Source organism: Ictidomys tridecemlineatus, chromosome 4, assembly GCF_052094955.1.
Source record: "Ictidomys tridecemlineatus isolate mIctTri1 chromosome 4, mIctTri1.hap1, whole genome shotgun sequence".
NCBI lineage: Eukaryota > Metazoa > Chordata > Mammalia > Rodentia > Sciuridae > Ictidomys > Ictidomys tridecemlineatus.
This window is the reverse complement of record NC_135480.1, coordinates 135,675,830-135,700,622: the sequence shown is the minus strand read 5'-3', so window position 1 is coordinate 135,700,622 and position 24,793 is coordinate 135,675,830. Positions and strand designations below refer to the sequence as shown.

The following is a 24,793-nucleotide window of genomic DNA, read 5'->3' as shown; positions in this document are numbered from 1 at the left end:
GAGTATTTGTGACATCCAGAAACCCAGAACATTGTGCATAGTTCCCAACACAAGTTTGGGTATGATGACATCTGCCATTTGTCACCTCAAATGGTGGCATGTGTTTCTGTGAGGGAAACAAGAAAGGCTGGTGAATTTACTATATGAGGCCCCATAGATGGTGTAGCTAAAATAACGATGTCACTGGAAACAGCAAGATGGAAATACAATGTTTGAATAGTGAAATGTTTTTGAAAATTCCTACCCCTTGGGTACCTCCCCAAACAAAAGGAAGCACATAAATAACTGCTTTGTAAAGCAACCCTGAGCACCTGATTTTCTACTCAGATTTTTCTTTTCTTTTCTTTTTTGGTACTAGGAATTGAACCCAGAGGCCACCTACCACTGATATATATCCACAGCCCTTTGAATTTTGTATTTTGAGACAGGGTCTTGCTAAGTTGCTGAGGCTGGCCTCAAATGTGTGATCTCCTGCTTCAGACTCCCAAATTGCTGTGATTAGAGGAGTGAGCCACTAGGACTATCATTCCTATTTGGAAATTCTTGCTGCCTTAACTTCCTTTGCTGATTTCCTTTTTCTTTTTTTTCTACTTTTATTAGTTGTAGAGGGACACAATACCTTTATTTTATTTTATTTTGTTTTGTTTTTTGTTTTATGTGGTGTGGGGGATCAAACCCAGTGCCTCAAGCAAGGTAGGAAAGCGCTCTACCACTGAGCCACAACCCTGGCCCTCCTTTGTTCATTTCTGTCTTTCCTAGTCACGGGTCTCCCAGAATTCACTCCTCATTTTCCATTTCTGAGCTCATATGGTCCCTCTGTCTGGTTTTTACCTTGGTTCAGATCCTGTCCTTCTACATTTATTTACTTTCCCATTTCTCTGGGAGAGGTGCCCTGCTGCCATCTTGGTACATAACAAGCTTTGCCCAATGTCTGGTTCCTGCTTGTGAGAGAAGGACATTTAAAAATAAATTAAAGAGAATTGGGGATGCAGCTCAGTAAAGCATTTGCTTAGAATTTACAAAGTCTTGGATTCAATCCCCTGAATGGACTGAATGAATGAATGTGTTCCTTAGAGCCTTAAAGGGTAAATGAGATACTGTTATGGTTATTTACTTGAAAATGATTTAGGATGTGAAACAAAGACACTAAATAAGCATTACCATTGAGAGGAATAAGTAAAAAAAAAAAATACCACGATGGTTTCACAAGACATATAAAAAGCTACAGTGGCTACTGTGTTGACCACAAGTAGACAAACAGGGAAGGACAGAACTCCAGGTCAGAAGGGTCCAATCCTAGTCCTGCTGCCTTCCCTAAGTGTTTATCATCAAGTCAGTTCATATTTCCTGGCCTCCATTTTTCTAATCCACAAAATAGACCCACCATAACATCAGATCTCTCAGGTTTCTTCTGGTTAAGCATTCTCCATACATCTTTAGACTCAAGGTCTGTGTTGGCAGCATAACACTTTCTGTCTGGGTCAAAGACCCTTCATGTTCTTGACCAATATTGTATCTGCAGTTTCTCCTGAAGCCTTGCTCTGGCCCAGGGTGTGTACAAACAGGCAGAAACGAGGCTCAGGACTTTTCCAGAGCTATATTAGAGAGCACATAGCATGGTGACTATGGAGTGAATTACATGATAACTATCATCCTAAGTGCTTTTGTCCATACTGAAATTCATTTCTCACTTCTGTGCCCATTTGAAGACTTCAAAATGTCATTCTATTAATATCACCCTACTCACCTTTTCTCTTTACCTGGAAGAATTCAATATTACTTGCAGCTGTGGGAATTTAATTACATATTCTTTCACTGCAAAGACGACTGAGTCTTATCTCTCCCCTTTATTTCATTCTAATATAAAGATCAAAAGCTCAGCCTTGTTCGAAGGCTCTGCCAACCCTCTGTCCTCTACCCTCTTCTTCCATCCACCACCCCTTCCCCACACACCCAAATGAAATCTCTGCGGAACTGGAAATTCTCCAGGCAAGTTAGACAAACACTATTCACTCTGGCTGACTGACTTTTTCTAATTTCTTAAATCCTGAATGATTAGAATAAAGTTAAAGACTAAATAGTTAATAAAGTTTAGAATAAATAGACTTTCTTAATTCATGCAGAAAAGGGACGTATATGGGATTCATTATCACATGGGAAATGTATTATCATATACTAAAAGCATAAAGTGATTACAAATATATAGTTGCAAGACACAGAGAATGTTTAGGCAGCATATCCCAAATGCAAGGAACCTTATATTATCCTACATAATACACTTCACTTCTCTCTCTGTCTATATCACAACATCAAACAAGCTTTTTATAGAATTGATGCAATGCAAATCACTGAAGATAACCTCTATCTACTTCGTGATGAGTGCACTTCAGAACTTGAGCAAATATGACTGGTCATTTATTTCAACTTTGAGATATCTGTGTCCCCTTAGATTACTGAGAGTAAAAGGGCACTCTTATGAGCCACTATAGAGGTTCCCTCCTAGCAATGAAACCTTTACAAAGAGCTACTCAGGACCAGCCATTAAAAGCTGTGACAGTGTGTGAGGAAGCGTGCATCCCAGAGAGTGCCTCTTTCTCTTTGACCCATTATTGCAGACTTAAAAACAAGCATGTTTTCAAATGGTGCTCTGAGCTGCCAGTGATGTATCACCACCATATCTCATTATTCTCCACTAAATGTGATAATAATGTGATCTGTTAACATAAAAAAAGTTTGACTTCAAAGAAGCAGCTGGAAATGGACAACCACAATATGCATAAATCTAACTCCTACCATCGGCTGCACACTGCTTGACACACATTGTTAGAAGCACCTCGCATCTGCGGGTTCTCTTAAGCAAAATACTTGCATTAGGTCTCAGCTGGGGCTGTGCACCAGGCAGTTTGGGGTATATTCAATTCTCAGCAGAAGCCAGAATTTGAATGCTCTCATCTTTTAGGAATCATTTACCAGGTTCGGAGAGGGTTCAGGCAGCTCAGGTGCAGCCATGGATGTCTCTGAAGATCTGTCTCTCTTTGCTCACTGATGGCCCAATGAGTAAGGTTATCTTTGAAATGATGCTCAAAGGAGGGGGGGGGGGAAAGAACTCAAAATGACACCAGCATCAGAGATTCAAAGAAATATTGGATTTAAGTTTACATTGATCAAAAGGAGCCAGGGTACAAGAAGCTTTGAGACAGCATTGTTCCTGACTCTATGGGCCATGACCAACGGCAGAACCCAACACAAGGATCTCAGTCCATCTAAATTAAGCTAATGAAGCTGGTGTCAAGAGTTTAATTGTCCCATTACTAATACCAGTTTCTGACCATCTCTGGCTCCCTTTCTTGAATGCTCATAGCCTTGGCCCTAATGTCTTTATCTTTTTCATTCTGTCGTTTTGTCCTTCCCCAAAAGAACAGCAATGACTTCCAAGGTTTTTTTTGTTGTTGTTTTTGTTTGTTTTTGCTACTCTTAGTGCTAGCCTGAACACCCAGACCCCTATTTACTTTCTCCAGTGGATGCCACTTAGAGACTACATCGCCTTAGGTGAACTTTAGATACTCACAACATTCCAAATCAAACTCATTATTTTTTATTTTCTTCACCTCCTAGACTTGCTCCTCTCCCTTTATTATCTGAGGTGGGTACCAGGCATTAAACTCAGGGGTACTCAACCACTGAGCCACATCCCAACCCTATTTTGTATTTTATTTAGAGGCAGGATCTCACTGAATTGCTTAGCGCCTCACTTTCACTGAGGCTGGCTTTGAACTAACAATCCTCTTGCCTCGCCTCCAGAGCCACTGGGATTACAGGGGAGCAACTCGGCACCTGGCTCTCTTTATTCTTGACAGCACTAAACAGCAGGATCCCCAGTGGAGTCAAGCGGCTCGGTGTGGTCTGTGCAGGCATGGCTGCTGAAGCCAGAGGGATGATTGATTATGCCACATGGTCCAAAGGGCTCTCTCCTGGGTCCTCGTGGTTCTCAGGAGTAAGGCCCCAGCTACTTGCTGCCTCCGGGGTTCTTTTTTGCCTCTCTTGCCTACCAAGGAGTCACAGAATTTGCTGTGTCTAAGAGTTTCGATTAAGAACTCACACACTGGGTTTGGGATTGTAGCTCAGTGGTAGAGCACTTGCCTAGCATGTGGGAGGTGCTGGGTTTGATTCTCAGCACTGCATATAAATAAATGAATGAAATAAAGATCTATCAATATCTAAGATATATTTTTTAAAAAAAGAATTCACATACTATCTGTCCTATCAATTTTTTAGATTTGCTGAAAGTTTATTTTTCTAAAATCCTTATTTAAATTACTTTTCCTTAAATACTATAGCATACTGTGTTAACTTTTATTCTTTGTTATGACTTTTATTACTCTCTCACCATCAGAGCATCTTTCAATTCTCTTTATTATAGTTTTATTATTAGATTATATTTTCATAATACTCATTATTTTATTCTTTTTAAGATCGACTTATTCAATTTAAGTGTCAAGTATAACTGACAAGGTCCCCTTCCTGAAAGTCTTTATATTAGGAAAAGGGGGTGGCAGCAGGACATGATTAACTCACAGATAAACAAACAGGATAATTTCACACTATCATTCTCTGAGGAGGAGTCATTTTAGCAGAGAACAGAATGAAAAGCAGGTAATGCCAAGATCAAGGCAGAGGACATTCCAAGCAGGAAGAGAATCAGGTACAGAGGACCTGAGATTTATCACTCACTTTAAAATACTTGCCATGTGTTTATTATCATCATTTTTGCATTATTTCACTTTCCCTCTTACTGGTTTCTGCTCCATTTCTTTCTTTAGGTAGAAAAGTCCACCCATCGTCTCACACTCTCATCCCTCTATCTCTATAGTCAAAGACATGGCTTTGGTTCAGACTTCAAGCAGCTCCAGCCTGACCTATTATGCCAACAGCCTCAATGTTTCCACAGCTTCCAGGCTCTCTTCTCCAGTCCACCATCTCTTCTCTAGTCCAGTCTCCACTGCCCACCAGAGAAAGCCAAGCCTAACAACACAGTGTCCCTTCGCAGCCCAGCTTCTCCTAACCCACCCACCTCTACAGCGACTTTCCACCCTTCCCGTGGAGCAGCAACACTCAGTTCTCAACATCTCTGTAGTCTGCAACCTTTCCTTTTCACACATGGCATCTGTGACATTCTGGAACATTCTCTGTCTAGGATACCTTTTCTAGCATCTGGTTCCTCTCCATCCTTCAAAGTTCTGCTCAAGTTACTGGCCTCTGAAGCCATCACCAGCAACTCAAGTTCCTTGTGCCCTTACCTGATTTTATAATTTTGAACAACCGGCTGAAAGCCTTGGACTTCACAGGGTCCCTTTTCTATGAAAGGTTTTATTCTCTTAAAGTCACAGTATGTCCTCAATAATCATTTCCCTAACTTGGCTGAAGACATAAGAAGCAAAACACCATCAAATGTTAACTCACCAAACAGATTCATTTCAATCAAAAGAAACGTCTCTTGCCATGGACAGAGCTAGCACAAGTCGGTGTTACATTCTTAAAAATATCAAAAATAGCTTTTGAATTGGTTGATAGGTTACTGTTCCCTCTGGACCTTAAACTCTCAAACCACTCATTTCCTCTTTGTAAAACTTCCTGAGATTCACTGTAGCAGAGCGGCCAATTGTTTGATTTTAGAGCTAGACTTCCTGGGTTGAAAGTCTCCTCTATTGCAAACTTTTGGGGGACACTCCATCCTTCTCATAAATGAGGGAATCGATGATAAAGACCGTGGCAGAGTATAGAACAAATACAGGAAAGAACTTAGAGCAGTGCTCAACAAATTTGAAGCACTTGCAGTCTTAGGTGTTACTGTGGTTACAACATGACAATGATGACAACCCAAGTGAGGCCATAACTAGTGAATGGAAATCAAAGGGATAGCAAAGCTTACAATAAGAAAAGGGCAACACTCAGATTTGCAAGCACAGAGGAACTAATAAGTTCTTGGTGTGTAGCTCCCCCTCAGACAGGTCTGGTTCATCTAGTCCAATGAATCAGTTCCCAATCTGAGTCTCTTTAATTGTTTTGAATTTTAAGGAGTGATGTGCATATAAGCTTGGAGATGGAGTTAAGGCACCTACTCCATGCCTTGATAGCAAAAGCAAGTATAAACTTCTGTTAGAATCATCTTTTCCCAGGAAAGACCTAAAAAGGGACTTAGTGGGGGCTCAAGGCTTCCTCAAAATTGAGCCTCCACCCTCATATCTTCAAATGGACAATAGATGTTTTTTACAGAAAATGTTTTACGTCACAGTTTCAGCAAAAACCTCTTCCAAGTACATTGCTAATCTGAGCCAATATAAAGTCAGGAAATTTCTTCCAAATAATCTTTTGCCATTTGAAATATTTTACCTTTTGCAAAGGTCTTTGTATCCATTGTCCATTCAGACTTCCTGACTCTAACATAACCAGAGCACTCATAATTATTCCTGTTTTATGGGAAAATAAATGGGTGTTTTGACTTGCTACAGTTCACAGTGCATCCAGGACTCAACACCCAGACTTCAATCTTCTCCCTCGGTGGCCTTTTCACAGATGGGAAATCATGCTCTTTTTCCAAATGAAAGTTGTTACCCTAGAGGGCTCCTGTGTGGAAGCTTTTGCTTGCAAATGGAATCTGGCACCCCAACAGCAACATTCAAAACAGAAAAGACTACTGGAATATGCAGCTTCCCTAGGACTCCCTCCACCTGGAATCTACCTGGGAGCAAGGTAGAGAACTTTTCAATTGGATACCAACAAGCATTCCTACATGGTTTTCCCACATGCTCATGTCAATGAGACCACAGTTCTGGTCAGTGTGGTAACTTCTTCTTCACCACTAAGTAACAGACTTTGCCAGAGTCTAAGCAGGAATTCTGCTTCTTTAAGGTGGTTTACTGAAGGCATGACTATCTTCTGAGAGCAAATTAGGAAAAGAAGCCATGTCTTTATATGTCAGTAAGTCCCATGCCAAGCACGGGTTGGTTCAGGTTTATTGAAATTATGAATTTATCAGTGGATTGAAGACTGATACATCAGTTATGAAACACTGCAGAGTTTTTCACAATGACCCCTCATTGGCAATAGGAAATCTTCACGTCAATAGGACATCAGAACGTTTAATCCATCTCCTCTAACATTTGTGTTCTCAAATCTAAGTAGCAAGCCAGGACAAAACTCCCTGGTTCTCTCCATCTCTCCAGGTCCACTGTGATGTGGGGACATTCCTCTTGTACCTACCAGCAGCAACCCACTTCCCACCCCAATTGGCAGGAAAGCTGCAGTTAATTAAATCAGAATTAGGGCAGGAAAAGCAAAGAAAAAGCTCCACAGCAGATCTTACAAAAATAAAGTGGAGAAAGGACTGTTTTCCCACATACGCTGGATGTGGATGTGTGTTTGCCATAAATTAAGCCTGCTGTGAGAGGGATGCTGAGCCTCCCAGATGGCAAGCATCCGATTGAGACACACAAGGAGAAATGACTTTTTAAAATTCTTGAATTAATTCTGTTCAGTTTATTTGGAATGTCATAATATTCAATAAGTATTTAAGAAACAACATGGTTAGAAATCCAATGAGGCTTCCAAATACAATGTGAGATAACTAATGAGCAAACTTTTCGATGTCAAGAACAACACATTTTATGACTCTTTGGAGTTTAAGTTTAAAAACAATTCTTTTAGACAAATACTGCATGATCTCACCTATATTTATAATCTAAAATAATCTAATTTAGAAAATTAGAAAGTAGAAGGGTGGCTGCCTGTGGACAGGAGGTGAACAACATGCGGAGCTATTGGTCAAAGAGTCTAAACTTTGAGCTATGAGATGAATAAATTCTGAAGAACTAATGTGTAATGTAGGGATTATAGTTTAAAATCCTGTATTGTCTGTCCACTTAACATTTGCTAAGAGAGTTGATCTTAGGTTTTACCAAGACACATACACACACACATACACAAACACACACTCATACTAAGGTAACTATACGAGGTAATAGATGTGTTATTAACTTGATTGTGGTAATTATTTCGCAGTGTGTATGCATATCAAATTATTACATTGTATGTCTTAAATATATATAGTTTTTATCAATTATACCTCAATAAGGCTATAAAAAAGATTTAAAACATGATTAATTTATTCTGTGATTGTGAAGTATAATATGGGGTGGAGGTCAGGAGGAGAGTGTCAAAATCTATTTGAGCAAATATTTAAAGAGCCATGCATTCGACTGTCTTAGTTCTAGAGATTCTTATTTCTGACACAAAAAATGCCTTTCTTGTTTAGTTTTGATTTAGTTGTGTTTCTAAGTGAACAATGAAGAAGAAAAATGGAAAATGTGTTGTCCTTTCACCACCATAAGGAAATTGCTACTTGCGAGTGTGGAGAGTTTGGGCTCTTAAGAACCTTACAAGCTGGACCACAGGATTGCATTGTGGGACTTGCTGTTTCAGTATCGGTTTTCCTCTTTCCACAGTTTTGTTTGGATCCTGACTCAGACACTTACAACCAATATAAGAACTCACTCAACCTTGGCAAGCCTGTTTCTTTCTCTGCACAATGGGAATGAGAAAACAGATCTACAGTCCAGCATCCTTGCAAGGACTCAGGGGTTCACACATGAAAGCCGCCATTACTACGCCATCAGGAGCAGCCACTCGTCAAGTTTTCTTTTCACTTCTACCCCGGTTCTTACTCTCTCCTCAGTTAATAGATGGTTCTAATTTATCTTTCAAGTCAAATTGGCATTGGAATCCATTGTTTCTTCCCTCCATCCCGTGGGCTTTAAAATTCCTTACTCCAGATTGGCCAGTTTGCCCAAAGGAACAGAGAAAACCCAGCCACCATAGGTGGTCTCCACATATAAGCTGTCTATTTCATTTTTATCTAGCACCAAAATGAGGGCAAGGTCTGCCCCATATGATCTTTATCATTCAGTTAATGCAGGAGAAGTAGGAAATACAGTATGTAACAGAGTTTTAATGCAGCAAAAGTATGCTTTTAATTCCCAATAGACCGTTTAACATTCTGGGTTTTTTCTTACCAAAGCTAAAATATGGGCCATCCAATCCTCATGGCTAAAACGATACAAGTGATGATCAGCAGATAAAAGACTTGCTGAGTACCCGATAGATTGCCTCCAGATTAGATCCAGAAGCATCTGACGGAGGCAGGGGAGATGAATCAGAAAGTGAAGGAGGAATGCTTAGGTGCTGAGGTGACCTGGAGAAAGACGCTGACAGGACACCAGAAAAGGCAGGGCCTGGGGAGGAGCCAGGGAAGAAAACACAAGGAAACAGATTAGCTGAGTGTCCAGGACCAGGCCTCACTGTGCCCACTTTCCCAAAGAGGGCCGAGGAAGTAGTCAACATCCGTGTTTCCATGTCCTGTGTGGAATAAGAGCAGAAGCAGTGTATAGGTGGGTGTCGGGGCAGGTCAAGACTAAAGTCTCACAGAAGGCAAGATGATAGAAATGAGGGGCTGCAGAGTGCTGCTCCATGTGCACCAAGGGAGCATGGTCTGGGCAGACAGGAACTGGACTGACCACTGGACACAACACCTCCATCAGCATTATTCAAAAAAGGAGTAATCTTCTCAGCAAAATTAGTATGCTATGGCTTAAACATATACGTGTGTGTATGTATGTGTGTGTGTGTGTGTGTGAGAGAGAGAGAGAGAGAGAGAGAGAGAGAGAGAGAGAGAGAGAGAGAGAGAGATCCATGCTGCTGGGTATTGGACCCAGAGTCTCACACATGCTAGTCAAGGGCTCTACTACCAAGCTCCACCCTCAGCCCCTTAAAAACATACATTTTATCCATCATGTTAAATAGTTTTTCACAGATTCCTCAGCTGTTTGTTTAGGTCTTTTATTCTCTTTTTAAGTAAGGAATTAACTATTTTCCTATAAACTTGTAAAGATGCTTCTTACATTAAAGATACTAATGTTTGCCAATAGGAGGCAAATATTTACTCAACCATGTTTTTATTTTGGTCTTTTAGGTAAGTTTCTTTTCCCTTTTTTTAGATGCTAGCTCCTTAATGAATGCTAGCAGCTATGTGCTACCTTAGTACTTAATTTTCTCTAAGCTGAGAGATGGGAGTCACTACCCCATTTTATAGACAAAAGTGAGGCTTCAAGTTAAGTGATTTGTCCAAAGTTAAAGTGGTTCTATTAAAGTGATTTGCAGAAGTCCAAACACAAGTCTATTATACCATGTGGTGTTTGGTATATCTTCTGCATCTATAATAGGTAGATAAGTCATCATTCAGAGGGAGCTTTCTGATCATTGCTTCCTAGGCTGTAAGGGGTTGCAAGTTAGTAGAATAAAGGACACTCCTTGAAATAGATACTACAAAGAGTAAGGTAAATAACATAAATAATACTATACATAGCAAGCTGTAAACATGACAGCTATTTACTCAATAAGAGGTATATGAGCAAAGTTACGTGTTCTGTAAGAGGGAATAAAGGTGGGAAAATGCTACCCTGAGAAGGTCACTGGTGACTAATAAGAAGAATTAAGTCTATGCAAACTAAACTAAGGCCCAACACATCTGAGACCATCTCATCAGAGCTGCTAATGGAAACACTTATAGTCCCAGAGGACCTGGAATGGCTCAAGAAGAAGGATCCCTTGCCTTTGGCCAGGTTCCATTCAGACAAGAAAAAAACTGCAAAGGGAACAGGAATTCTGGGCATCATTTACTCAACTACCACATCACCAATTTGAAGGGGCTCAGATTTAGAATCATAGCATGTTTTGTGCAAAAGACCTGTTGAGCAAAATTCTAATTTACTAGCTCCTATTCCAAAATTCAATCCCTAATTACTCCTGAAAGAAAAGGAAAAATCAAGGCTCAGAGGGATTTACACGATTAGCTAAAGTTTATTCAACTAGTTCACCACAAATCTAGGTCTAGAATTTTGGATTTTAAATTCCTACTCATGGTTCTTTGCTCCATTCAACATAGTCTATGAAATTACAGCAAATGTGATATTCCTTCCTTCCAGTCTGGTTTTCAAAAGGAATGGGCCTCCAAAGACAATATGCACTTATCCAATAAGGGCTTAGGTAACTGCAGTACTGGGGATGAAACCCAGATCTTCATACATGCCAGGCAAGCACTGTCTCCAGCTTCCTTTGGCTTCTTAACAAAATTTTGCTTTGTCTTGAACCAAACTAGTTATTGTTGTAATTGTTGTTGTTTTAATAAGACCTACTTTAATAAGACTAGCTACTATGTATCAGGAACTACTAAAAATTTTACATATGCTATATTCTCAAGACAATTCTACAGAGTAGGTTTTAAAATTTTTTTCACAGATGAGATATTGTGGTTCTGAGAAAATAAACAAACATGTTCACAGGGCAAATGGAAGAGCCAGGAATCTGGACCAAGGCCTTAAACATTGTTACTCAGTGGGAACCTGGAGGTAACCTGATGGTGGAAAACAATTAGCCTCTGGAGGTGGAATGCCATGAATAAAGCTTATTCTTCCAACTAGCTACGTGGCCTTGAGCAGATTATCTGCTCTTTCTAAGCCTCAGACACTGCTCTTTAAAATATGAATACAAAGGGTAACTATCTCACTGTGTAGCCATAAGAATTAAATAGGACAGACTATGTTAAGTTTTAAACCAAACAGGACATACTCAGCATTTGCTGTGTATTACCAATTATTATTATTATTATTCCTTAAAATTATTAGTCTCTTGTTCTAGACCTAGTAGAAGGGGAAAAAAAAAAAACAACACCCTCCAATGCTCTTCTGCCTGCCATGAAGAAAGGCAGGAGAAGGTTTGGACTCCTGCTGCTCTAACATATGGCCAGAGCCCGGAGAACAGACAAGCCTTACCTGGGAATGGGGGCTTAATTGAACAGCGCTGGCCCAGGTGGCTAGGCTCCAGCTGCTGGATGCTGAGAGGCAGCTTTGGCCAATCTCCAGAAGGAATTTGCATAAACTATCATTCTATCTAGGACTCAAATATCAACAAACAAGTGTCCAAAGATCAGGTCTTCCTTCCTCTGGATCGTGCCACTATCCATGACACTAGTCTCTAGAGACATCTGCATGCTGTCAAAGCACCATGACTCTTTGATCCCAGACAAATGTTGAGAGGAATCAAACATGAGACAAAGACCTTTGTCTTTGAAAAAGACTGTCTTCTCTCTACATCATTCTGTAAACTTCATCTTAGCAGACAATACAGCCAGCTTGGAAGACAAGCCTCTGCCCAGAGTTCACACCTAACTTGTCTTAATGTGTGATTCAACCTAAGTTTGGTTGCCCACAGTCCCGGTGAGAGTGGCTACAGTTCTCCTGGAAGTGAGGAGACTGCATTATCTCTATCTTGTGGTTTCTTGTAAACCAGTCTGAGGAAGAGAGAAGGGAAGAAGAAAGGAGGCAGGAAAAGACAGAGGAAGGAAAGAGATCAATGAAAATATTTTGTCCATTGTAAAAATATGGATTTTCATTAGCAAGATTTAAATGTTATACTTTTAATGAATTGCTTACTCCATTTTCTACATCTGGTGGTTAGTACATGCCATTAACTTAAAGTCTCAGGTATGCATAAAAGTCACATAAAGGTTTTTAATCCAAAAGCCAGAAATCATTTGCAATTGAACACTTCTGCCTAGACACTGATTTTCATTTAACAGATAAACACTGGCATGGTTAGATCATGACAAAATAAGGTTAAAATCTTATAAATTGAAGGGAACTTGTTGACTGTTCCAATCCCTCACTTCATGGGTGCCTCCTTTGAAGTTTAACTCAGACTCAAAATTTTTGTTTCATTTGGACAAACAAAATTCTTTTTTCCCCAAAAGCTATATGATGTTATTAAAAATTTTCCAAGTAAATTAATTAAGAAAGCAAAATACTTCTCTAACAGCAACTCAAGCTGCAAATCCTGACAGATCCAAAATAATTTTTTAAATAGGTAAGACAACGGATTGTAGATGGGGTCATGCAACTTATTAGTTCAATGGCCCAAAGTAAGGTACAATATTGTTTAGCAACAAGTCTGTCAAAATAAGCCACAATGTGATAAATTCGCCCAACACACTGTAGAAGCAGAAAAAGAAAAGTAAAGGTGGTAGGAAAGGAAAAGTTGGGGAAAGGATCAGAATGAGGAAATGTGATGAAAATCAGAGGATGCACCTGGCAGAAATGGGAGCCAGTGCAGGCTGTGCTGCAGATTCGTTCCTTCTCTCAGCCTGCATTCATATCCCTGCATTCACTACTCAGTGCCAGGCATCATGCCAAGGACTGGGAATTTAGTTACCAAACACGCAGCATTTCCATACTCAAAGAAAGCCATGCTATTGAGGAGGGAAGCCATAAAGCAAAACAGCTGTTTTGTTATAAGGCCATTCAACGTTCTGATTGAGAGTGGAGAAATATAAACAGAACTAGGCCAGCAAAGAGGCAGCGCTCCCACTTCTTTCCAGAGCAGAAGGGGGTTCTGGAACTGAGCCTCAAGGGCTTTGGAGTTGGCAAACAGCCAAAAGGAAAAAGGCAATTGATGTGTAGGTAAAAGCAAGAGAAATGAGGGGACACGGCATCTTCTCCCTTACTTGGAAGTCATTCTGCATGGGAGGAATGAAGCACAGCATTCTTACAGAGGAAGGGAGGAGACAGAGCTGAGGAGTACGCACTTTATAGAAAAGGTAAAGGAAAACCATGGAAGGATTTTTAAGTAAGGGAGTAAGAGGACCCAACTTGTAATTTAGAAAACCAGGAAGATAGATAGGAGAGAGGCTCATGGACAGAGAAGACTAGAAATGGAGCTTTACAATAGCCTAAAGGATGAAGAAAAAGAACCTGAATGAAGACAGAAGCCCTGAGATGGGAGGTGGCAATGTCATGGGCTTCAGGCAAAGGGGTTGGCAGGACTTCATGGATGACCGGTAGAAGGTGAGGAGAGGTTAGGATAAGAGGCAATGAATTCAAAATAGTGTCAGAGCCCACAGCAGCAAAAAGGGCTCACAGAGAAGAGGGACCACCATAGAGGACATGTAAAGGATCATGCATAAGAAAAAGGCAGGAATCAAAGCAGATTCTGTAAAAGAACTTCATCTTGGAGATTCTCAATTTTGCATTCCTCACTATTTCTTGCCCCGACTGTGTCAAAAGTGTCTGCTACTCACACAATCTGTTTTGCTGCAAAACTGTGGTTAGGTAGAAAGAACGTCCGGTTAATGCTAATATTTACACATTTCCCCATTTGGCAGGGGGTACCAGGGATTAAATTCAGGGGCACTCAGCCACTGAGCCACATCCCCAGACCTATTCTGTATTTTATTTAGAGACAGGGTCTCACTGAGTTGCTTAGTGCCTCCCCATTGCTGAGGGTGACTTTGAATTTGTGATCCTCCTGTCTCAGCCTCCCAAGCTGCTGGGATTACAGGCGTGCACCACCACACTTGGCAACACATTTCCCTCATTTTGATGGTTGATTTCTTATGTGTCAACTTGATTGGACCATGAGATGCCCAGACATTTGGCCAAAGATTAGTCTGAGTGTGTCTGTGAGAGTGTTTCTGGATGAGAATAACATTTTAAACAGTAGACCAATAAAGTCGATTGCCCCACTCAGTCCAATCAATCAAGTAGAACAGAGGGCTGAATAAGAGGGAAATTCCCTGCCTGATTGCTTCAGAACGGAAACATTGGCCCTTCTGGATCTTGAGCATGCTAGCTTTCAGACTGGAAGTTATTGACATCCTATTGGTTTTGATTCTTCAGGAAAAAAACTGAGTAATACACTCAGTTACTAAGACTATTCCCAAAATGAAATCACACACACATAAGCATTATCTCTTTGGAGAGGGAAGGAGCTGGAAGATGGGTCTCCTTGACATTTGGATACTTGTCCTTTTAAAATGTTCCAATCTTAAATGTGTATTATTTTTATGTAAAAATTAGTAATAGGATTGGGCATGGTGGCAGATGCCTGTCATCCAGTGACTCAGGAGAATGAGGCAGGATTCCAAGTTTGAGTCAAGTCTAGGAAACTTAGTGAGATTTTGCCTGAATAATAAAAAGGACTGGGGATGTGGCTCCGTGGTAGAGTGCCTCGGGGTTCCATCCACAGTATCAATCAACAAATAAGTAAATAAATAAACCTAGCAATAGGAGTTATCTGGGTAGATAGAATACATTCTTTATTATTTAAATTTCTTTCTTTTGACCATTCTATATAATTTTAAAAACTACCCTTCTACGATTACCTATACAGGAAAGCACAGAGAAAAAGAACTAAAGAAACACATACTGCATCACCAGTTACATCTGGTTTGGGATTGGGGTGACAGTCAATAGGGGTTCAGCTGTGTGCTTTTTTTTCCTTTTTCATGCTAACATATACATTTTATAAGAAAAATCATAGAAAACTAGTTAATATTTTAAAAATTGCTTCTCAAGAGTCTGGAAATTTAGGAGTTATTCACCAAACTGCTTCTTCCTTTGTTTAATAATTTTGTCTTATCATTTATGTAGGCAAATTGTGGTTTTCTATACAAATGTCAAGGGTTTTTGGCTAGGAGGAGGGGGACCTGAGTCTCTTTCCTAGACCTCGAATCTGCTCAAGAAGATCATAAGCCACTGTCAGCCAAAAAGTAGAGATTGTTCACGTGATGTGTATCCGGAATGGTGGCATATCCACCTGGTGTTAAATCCTGGTATATTCACACAGGAACAGGCAGAGTCTGAAGGGGAGTAGGTACAGGTGCTGCCTAGCAACCAGCCTTCTTCCTAACAGCAGACACCCTGTAGGTACCTTTTCTGTTAAATCTCGCTTTTTTTTGCTCAGAGTCTTGCCTTCTTGTTTTTTGTTTCTTTTTTCTTTCCTTTTTTTTTTTTTAACAGATTTTATCCATATGACAAACATGCAGTGAGAGAGGCACCCTCAGAGTGAGATTCCTCTCCTCGTGCTCTCACGATCAAAGCAACATGGAACTGAATTTCATGAGCTTCAATATAATAAGTGCATTTTTAAAACTTCTTGGTTTTGATTAGGGTAAAAAAAAATCCACAAAACATATATTTACCATCTTACCATTTTTAAGTGTAGGTAAGCACTGCTAAGTATACTCACATTGTTGTACAACCCGTCTCTAGAACATTTTCATCTTGGAAAATTAAGCTCAATACCTCCAGCAACAACTCTCCACTTCATCCTCCACCCAACCCTTGGCGATCACCATTTTAGTTTCTGTCTCCATGAATTTGACCACTGTACGTACCACATACGAGTGGAAGCATAGAGTGTCATGGTGTTGGAGGTGTCCCCCAGAAGCTCAAGTGTTAACACAGGAATATTCAGTGGTGAGATGATTAGACTATGGGAGCTGTAACCTAATCAATGGATTGATTCATTTGATGGATTAATTTAAATGGACTTTTGGCATGGTATAGGCAGGTAGTGTGTGGACAGAGGAAGTAGGTTACTGGAGTATGCTTTGGAAATCATATATTTTGTCCTTGGTTTCTCCTGCTCTCCTTCTGCTTCTTGGCTACCATGAGCTCTCCTCCACGATGCCCTTCCATGATGGTGTTATGCCTCACCTCCAGTCTAGAGCAATGGAGTCAGCCAACAAGGGACTGAAATTCTAAACCATAAGCTCAGACAAACTTTTCCTCCTCTAAGTTTCTCTCTTCAGGTACTTTTGTCATAGTCATAAAAAGCTGACTAATATACAATATTTGTATTTTTGTCACTGGTGTATTTCACTTAGCACGATGTTCCCAAGGTTCTTACTTTATAAGACAATACCATTCTATTGTATGGATAGAACACATTTTGTTTCTCCATTCATCTGTTGATAGGCACTTTGGTTGTTATAAACATGGTTGAATGATTACATATCTTGCAGCCAGTTTTCTTATTTTTTTCTTTAGATTTTATTAAATCATAAATGTACAACAGCTCCTTAACTCTACACATACATTTAAATTTTTTTTTTAAAGGAAAATGTTATGTCTTATTACATCATGATCCTGGCTAATAGCTTTTCAAAACTTTGAGAAAAATCTTAAAGTTTTCACATGTCACCCGAAACTTACAAATTTAACATTATCAAAGAAGGAATGCTTCTACACTATTACAAAGATCGCTAGAAAGAAACAACAATTAAAAAGCTAAGAAACTGTCTCAAAGGCTTTCATAATTTTTTTTTTACAATCCTTCCCCCACAGTAAGTAATGTTATGAAATAATCCAATCCATTCCCCAAATGGCTCTCTGCATCTGCTCTGGTGTCTTCTGCCATATCATTGCATATTTATGCATGACTAAGATAAGAATTTCCTTGACATTGTTCTTTGGATAACCTGAAGCTGTTCAGTTACCTTTGGGCTCTCATCCTCTCCTATTTATACAATGAAGCGCAAGGCAAATAGGATGAAGCTCAGTATCGGCTCCTCCCACCATAACCCTCACTTCCTCCAGGACCATCATTTCCTCTACCACGTGCTCGCCCCATGTTCCTGCTACCCAAGTTTCCACTCTTCATTAGACTATATTTAGAAGGTTGCTGGTTATAATTTCCAAAATCATTATAACTTCCACTTCCATGATTTCCTCCTCCATAGTTATCATAACCACCTCCATAGCCCCCACCCTGGTTTCCATAGCCAGATCCTCTACCACCATAGCTTCCTCTTCCTCCTCGATAACCAGAGCTACCTCCAAAATTGCCATGTTCAGGTCCTCCTCCAGATCCATTAGAACCACCCCCAAATTCACATCCACTTCCATATCCATCAGATCTTCCTATAAAGTTGCCTCCTCTTCCACTCTTGGAACTTTGGACTTTTTGCATTTCTTGTCTAGACAAAGCCTTTCTTACTTCTGCATTATGACCATTGATGGTGTGGTATTTTTGCAATACAATTTTGTCCACAGGATCATGGTCATCAAAAGTCACAAAACCAAAGCCTCTTTTCTTTCCAGACTGTCTATCAGTAATTATCTCAATGGTGTCGATTTTTCCATATTCTTCAAAGTAATCTCTAAGGTGGTGTTCCTCGGGATCTTCTTTAATTCCGCCAAAAAAACAGCTTCTTCACAGTCACACGAGCCCCTGGTTTTCCAGATTCCTCTCTTGCTACAGCTCGTTTTGGCTCTACCACTCTCCCATCGATGGAATGAGGTCTCGCAGCCATGGCAACATCAACTTCAGCCATGGATGAGAAAGTTACAAAACCAAATCCTCTTGATCTTTTGCTTGCAGGATCCCTCATAACCACACAATCTGTAAGTTTTCCCCATTGCTTGTAGTAGTTTCTTAAACTGTCCTCTATGGTTTCAAAACTTAAGCCACCAATAAAGAGTTTACGGAACTGTACCTTTTCTCTCTCCATCGCGGACTCAGTCGCTCCAGCCCGATTTCCCACAGACAAGTGAGATAAGAGAGATCTCCTAAGACAAACAAACACGAACTGGACTGTCCTGGTGCCGTAGTGAGAACTGTCGCTGAAGAGCACCTCCACACAGGACCAGCGCTGCTGCTACTGCAGCTTGAGCTGCTTGAGCCGCTACCACTGCTTTTCTAGAACCTTCCGCCAACTAACTCCAATTTATTTTTTAAATGGACTTGGTTCTTTTCCTCTCTCTCTCTCTCTGCTCCTCCCTAATCTCAGGGAGATGGGATTACCCTCCCCCCCCCCACTAGGCATTATTATCTGTCCTGGAGTACACACCCACCATAGGAATGAAGTAATCCAGACTTGGGGGGGGGTATCAGAAGATCTCAGAAATTACTCTCTCCCAAATTAACAAGTGAATTACAACTCCAGACAGAAAACCTGTGGAATGTAGCCTTTGAATCACCTCTTTAAAAGTCCCTTGTTCCTGCTGATGGGCAGAATCACAGCCTTTAGGATAAGTGTCCCCTGTGTTTTTCCTTTGCTAGCAAAGCAAAAAAACGTCTCTTTTTCCTTTTTTTCTCAAAACCGTGTCTTCATTATTGATTGGCATCAGGGACAAGGACCAAGCTTTTAGCAACAAAAGAAACCTTGCTGCTGGGTACAAAGTATCCATGCTTCAGTTTGTGTCCACTTGGCCTGTTGGGTATATTTTCTAGAAAATGCTGGGGTGGTATGACTGTACATTTTGAAGAAGAGTAAGTGAGGGGCCAAGTCAGTGACACACACCTGTAATCCCATCGGCTCAGGAGGTTGACACAGGAGGATTATGAGTTCAAAGCCAGCTTCAGCAGAAGTGAGGCACTAAGGAACTCAGTGAGATGCTGTCTCTAGCATGCACAAGGCCCAGGGTTCAATCCCTAGCAGCTGTCCGAAATTTTATTAGCAGGACCATAGCGGCCAGTCGCAAAAGAGAAGGGGGTCGGGGTCCAGAGAGGGAGGAGGATAGGGGGAGGGAGGGAGGGAGGGAAGGAGAGAGAGAGAGAGAGAGAGAGAGAGAGAGAGAGAGAGAGGAGAGAAGAGAGAGGAGAGAGGAGGAGAGAGAGAAGGAGAGGGGGAGAGAGGAAGAGAAGAGAGAGGGGGAGAGAGAGAGGAGAGAGAGAGGGAGAGGGGGAGAGAGAGAGAGGAGAGATAGAGAGAGGGAGATGGGGAGAGAGTAAGAGGGGTAGAGTAAGAGAGAGAGGGAGAGCAAGAGAGTCGCAGCCAGTTTTTTTTAAAAAAATACTTTTAGTTGTAGATGAACAGAATACTTTGCTTTATTTATTTATTTTTAAATGGTGCTGAGGATAGAACCCAAGGCCTCATACATGTTAGGCAAGCACTCTACCACTGAGCCACAACCCCAGCCCCTTGTGGCCAGTTTTGAAGAGCATTCCATGAAGAAAAAAGCTAGAAGATTATGTATCCAAGAATTCTCAGAGAAATACCCCAGGACAAATCCAACAGCCACAGAAAGTGCAAGCCTTCCCCATTCCCTCTACTGATATTAGAGGGTCCTTAAGGACACAGATCTGGGAGAAGAAGGGCCTTATATAAAAAGTTATGTACAAAATCCCTCTTACCTCAAATAAGTCTTTCCCTAACTCTTTTGCACACTGAAAATGGCAAGACCCCAAGGACCAAGATCAGGAAAATCTCCAAGGAAAAGGACTCAAGTCACCATGCTTCCTGCAGCCAACTTTGAAAAATAACTCCTTGGAGGGTTATAAGCAATCAAATCCAGGTCACCATGATAGGAGACTTCACATATGGGACAATGAGATCAAAATTTAAGATCATTGATTTTTAATGAGTCATGAGTAATCCATTGGCATGTAGCCAAATTTGACCCATATGTAAATTCCATATCTGCTACAATTGAGCATATGTACTGTTACTACAGAGCCTGATGGAATATTGAATAGAAAGGATATGAAGTTCAGAATTTGAGTGTATATGTGTAGGGAGGGAATAGTTTAATTTGTTCTACGTTAAGAAGAGATGGCCTGCTGGACTCCAAGAAAGCTTGTGTTTATCAAGAGTAATCAAGAACTTTGATGCATAAGTATATTAAGCCAGGTGGCAGGAAAAAATTCTATTCCAATTAGAAGGTAAATAAAAGAATTATGTGATCCCTATGTTACAGATACCATAAAACTTTGTCTTGTCTAGTATCAATTAAATTAAAATCAATATGACTTGCAATTTATTAACATTCAAATATAAACATGCACACACACAAAAAAATCAGTAGTAGAGAGTTAACCACAAAAGAGTTTGCTAGAACACTGGCTAGTGCCTAGGTTTTTGAAATGACCCCTACGTGGCATATACTCATCTGGAATATGCAACACCAGTGGCCAATAGATCAAAACATCAGGGACCAGAACACCAGCCCTCTTTCTATCAGAGACATGATTGATCATTTATTTGAACACAGGAAAGCAAAATGTAAATTAATAATATTCATATTATTTTATGTCATTTATGGCAATAAAATAATAAAAATAATTTTTAAGTTTTAAATTTTAAAATATCCAAATTTATGTTCCAACTCTACCTTCTTACCTTTAATTGTCACCCCAAAGTGCTGACCTGTGTTTTGGCAACGATTGCTAACCTCCGTGAGGTTAAATAACTTTTTGTTTCAGTTGGGGTTTCAGAAAAGGAAGACATTTACCCTAGTCCTCTGGACATAGAATTACCTCACAGTGAGCTTTGCTCGCCTCCTTATCTGGATTGAGGGAAGCAAGGTCAGTTTTCATCTATTTAAGAGTTCTCATAAGTGTTGGATTGTGTGCATACACTGCCAAGGAGTGGAAACAAACACTGAATAACATATGAATAAATTACAAGATCTATTTTACACTTAACATTTTTCAAAAAACACCTCCTGCTGCTAAAGTCCATGCCCCATAAACATCTCCAGTAAAGCAGTGATAAAAGCAAGAATAACATCCCCCAAATGATAAATTGAGAGAAGTCAAAATAAGCAGTATATTCCTTACCAGTCAAATGTGAAGGGTACTCACATATACTTACCAACTGCCCTTCTTGTGATCAATTATCAAGCAGTGATTTCATTTGTGTTCAGAAACAAATATGAATAAAATCTATTAACCAAGGTCTAATACTTATCTAATAAATATGTTAATTGAATGATATTCTACACATGCCAGTATTGCATTAAGATGACTTGAAAAGAAAATACCGGCTGCCTGAAATTTAGGAAGTTTTTGTCTTTGAAAATAACGTCTTCGAATAAAATTGATTAGCAGGAAAGAATATTATACGAATGTATTTATCCTATAGTCTATACTTGGAATATGAGCTAGATTTATACAATTTAGCCTGGATGCCACATTTCAATATCTTCTAGCAGATTATTAATGAAAAATTAGTTGGCATCTCTAGTTTATTAAAATGATAATTTCTTTAATAAGAACTATTTCTACTGGGCAGACATCAAAAGCTTTTCTTTTGAGATGAATGCCTCTAGTTTAAAATGTTATCTTTTGGAATAATTCCAGAATCATATCTAAAGAAGAATATATTTATCCTCTAAGTCTCACAAGATTGTAATTTATTAATTTCCATGTATTATTGTTTTTAAAGAATGTCTAAAGATAAACTCTTAGGGCAACCAATTTGTGAATGCAATAAGAAATATTATCAAATGGTCTAATACGATGCAGAACATTTCCTGCCACTTTTTTCCTGGAACTGAAAATGTGGTAAGAGTAACCGAAGAAGAAAGTGAAGCAGCACAGCTCCCGGGTTAGTGAAAGAATCAGTGTTGTGTAGAGACACTGTTCAGAATCTGACCTAGGGCATCAATAAAACAACCACGACATGGACTCTTTCAATGGCGCATAAGCGATATGTCATTAATCGAGCTTAGATTGTAGCAGCCTGTTCTTATAAGGTGACAAATTAACCATATGGCTACCTCGAAGATGACAAAACTAAAATATATTAAACTCTGTGGGGTAAATACACCCACAGGCAAATCTAATATACTGACATTTTAAATACTAATTGAAGCTGATTGATTTACGTATGCTACGTTCTCAACTCTCCAAAATGATGTATTTAATGTTTTATTTTTAAACACAATTAAAAAATAATATATAAATATATACATACTGCAAATGTAATACAGATAACAAATTCATTTAAGCCCATTTATGCACATTAGTAACACACCATGTGGCAGAAAGACTAGGACTACAAGAAGACCCCTTGGCGATTTATTTTATATTAAATCCCTAATGGCCTCTCCTTATCTTTGCAAAAATATGCACGAAAAGTCCAGACTATGCAGCCATTGAAATGAATGGTTATTTATTTGCTAAACGAGAACCCTATGTTTAATGTTCCTTAGACATAAGGTAGTCTGGATAAGTCGCATTCCTACAGCTCCATACATCATTTATTTTACATACCCTAACTTCTCACAACAGGCAGCGGAAAAATGTCTCTGAACAGCATTGTAAGTTGCTGAGATTTTTGTTTCTGATTCCATTATGGGAAGATTAAATGTTAACATGTTTACTTGCTTCTTTAGCAACAAAAACAAATTTATATACAATCTTGGTACCCAACAGATACAGCCATGAATACAAAATGGGAGAAAGTTTGTGAATCTCAAAAACTAAAAATCAAATAATGTATAAATATCAAGAGTTCACACTTGAAAATAAACCTCCATTAAATACCAAAGAGAAAGCTTCGGGTATTTTAAATGTGTCTGAAAAAGAAAAGTGCTTTTAATTGGAAAGTTCTAACCGTACATGCTGCTTTCTCAAAGAAAAAAAAGCTTCTTATTGTCCCCCTTTGTGTCATATGGTTAAAATAGGCCACAAAACTTGATACTATACATAATAGTTTTTAATACTCATGCTGACACCAACACTTTTTCCTTTTCAAGTGATTTTCTATCAAATCACCTCATGGTAGGTTCACACAACCAAAATGTAGTCCCAGCTATATCCTGAGGAGACAGGAATATAAGCAGGACCATGATGTTTGCTTGCTCCCCTGATGCTTTCTCTATCTAAATTCTGAAAGTTTCATATAGTTTAAACCAAAGGTTATTGAGAAGAAAGAATTCACAAAGAAGCAAATACCTAGCAAGGGGAAAGGGTAGAGTGGGGGGAAGAGAGAAGACCACCTTCCCTTACTTCAGAATAGAGGTAACCCATTTTTCTCTGGAGTATACAATAGTCCTCCCTTATCTGTGGTTTTGTTTTCTGCAGTTTCAGTTACCTGTAGTCCAACTGTGGTCCAAAAATAGAAGACAGTGCATTATGACATTTTTAAGAGGAGAAACTACGTTCACATAACATTTATTCCAATATATTGTTGTAATTGTTATATTTTATTATTAGTTCTTTTAAATTTTTTTGTGGTCATAGATGAATAGCATGCCTTTATTTTGTTTATCTTCATGTGACGCTAAGGCTCAAACCCAGTGCCTCATCCATGCTAGGCAAGCCCTCTGACACTGAGCTACAGCCCCAGCCCCTTATAATTAATTCTTGTTAATCTCTTATGTACCTAATTTATAAATTAAACTTTGTCACTGATATGTATGTGTTGGAAATGGCACATATAGGGTTGAGTACTATTAGAGTTTCCAGATATCCATGGAGGGTCTTAGAATATATCCTCCACCAAGAAGGGAGATAACTATATACAGACAAGAGGAACAATTGTAAGATAGAATTGTAGAATGATGCTGTGGGGCTAATTCTTACCCTGATCCTATGTAAAAATCTCAGGCAAATCCCATGATATTTCTGGATACTCTTAGTTAACATAGTTCCCGATGCATTTTCATAAGATGGGTCTCAATTTAGTACTCAAAATGCCCAGCTCATGCCATAGGCAAACTTGCAATCCTACATAGAGGTAAGCTTCTCCCCTCTCCTAGCCAGGCCCATTGCTGGTGGAAAGGAATGTGCTCTCTTCTTCAATCTTTCCTCACTTGTTCCTTCTGCTTCTCATTACTCTTGATAACTGTAGTTTCTGACCCCCTTTAGGTTGGAGCACAAGGAAGTAAGATGAGGTCAGAGAGTTGGGAAAGTCCTTACTTCACTGTTACTTCCTGGAGTCAATATTAGAGCTCTCTGCTCTTCCCAGGTGTTTACACTGAGGCTTTGTTTAGTGTAAGAACTTGGATCTCTTGGAGCTCCCTTCTCCTACCTCCTTATGTTCCTAGATAGACAGAAGGAATTTCTGTTTCTCATTCCCCAGCCCTGGCCAAGCTTGCTCTGTCTCTAGCTTCTATCACCTGAGACCTGCTTTGCTTTCACTTATACCAGCTCTTTTGGAAAAAAATCTAAGAAAAAT

General features: G+C 39.6%; 1 protein-coding gene and 1 pseudogene across 10 annotated transcripts in view; both read right to left on the bottom strand.

The window, feature by feature from the left end:
- Window positions 1–24,793, bottom strand: part of Prune2 (prune homolog 2 with BCH domain) — a 259,799-nt gene that overhangs the window by 151,839 nt on the left and 83,167 nt on the right. The gene's annotated exons all lie outside the window — the stretch shown is intronic.
- LOC101970638 (heterogeneous nuclear ribonucleoproteins A2/B1 pseudogene) lies at window positions 17,251–18,447 on the bottom strand (annotated as a pseudogene).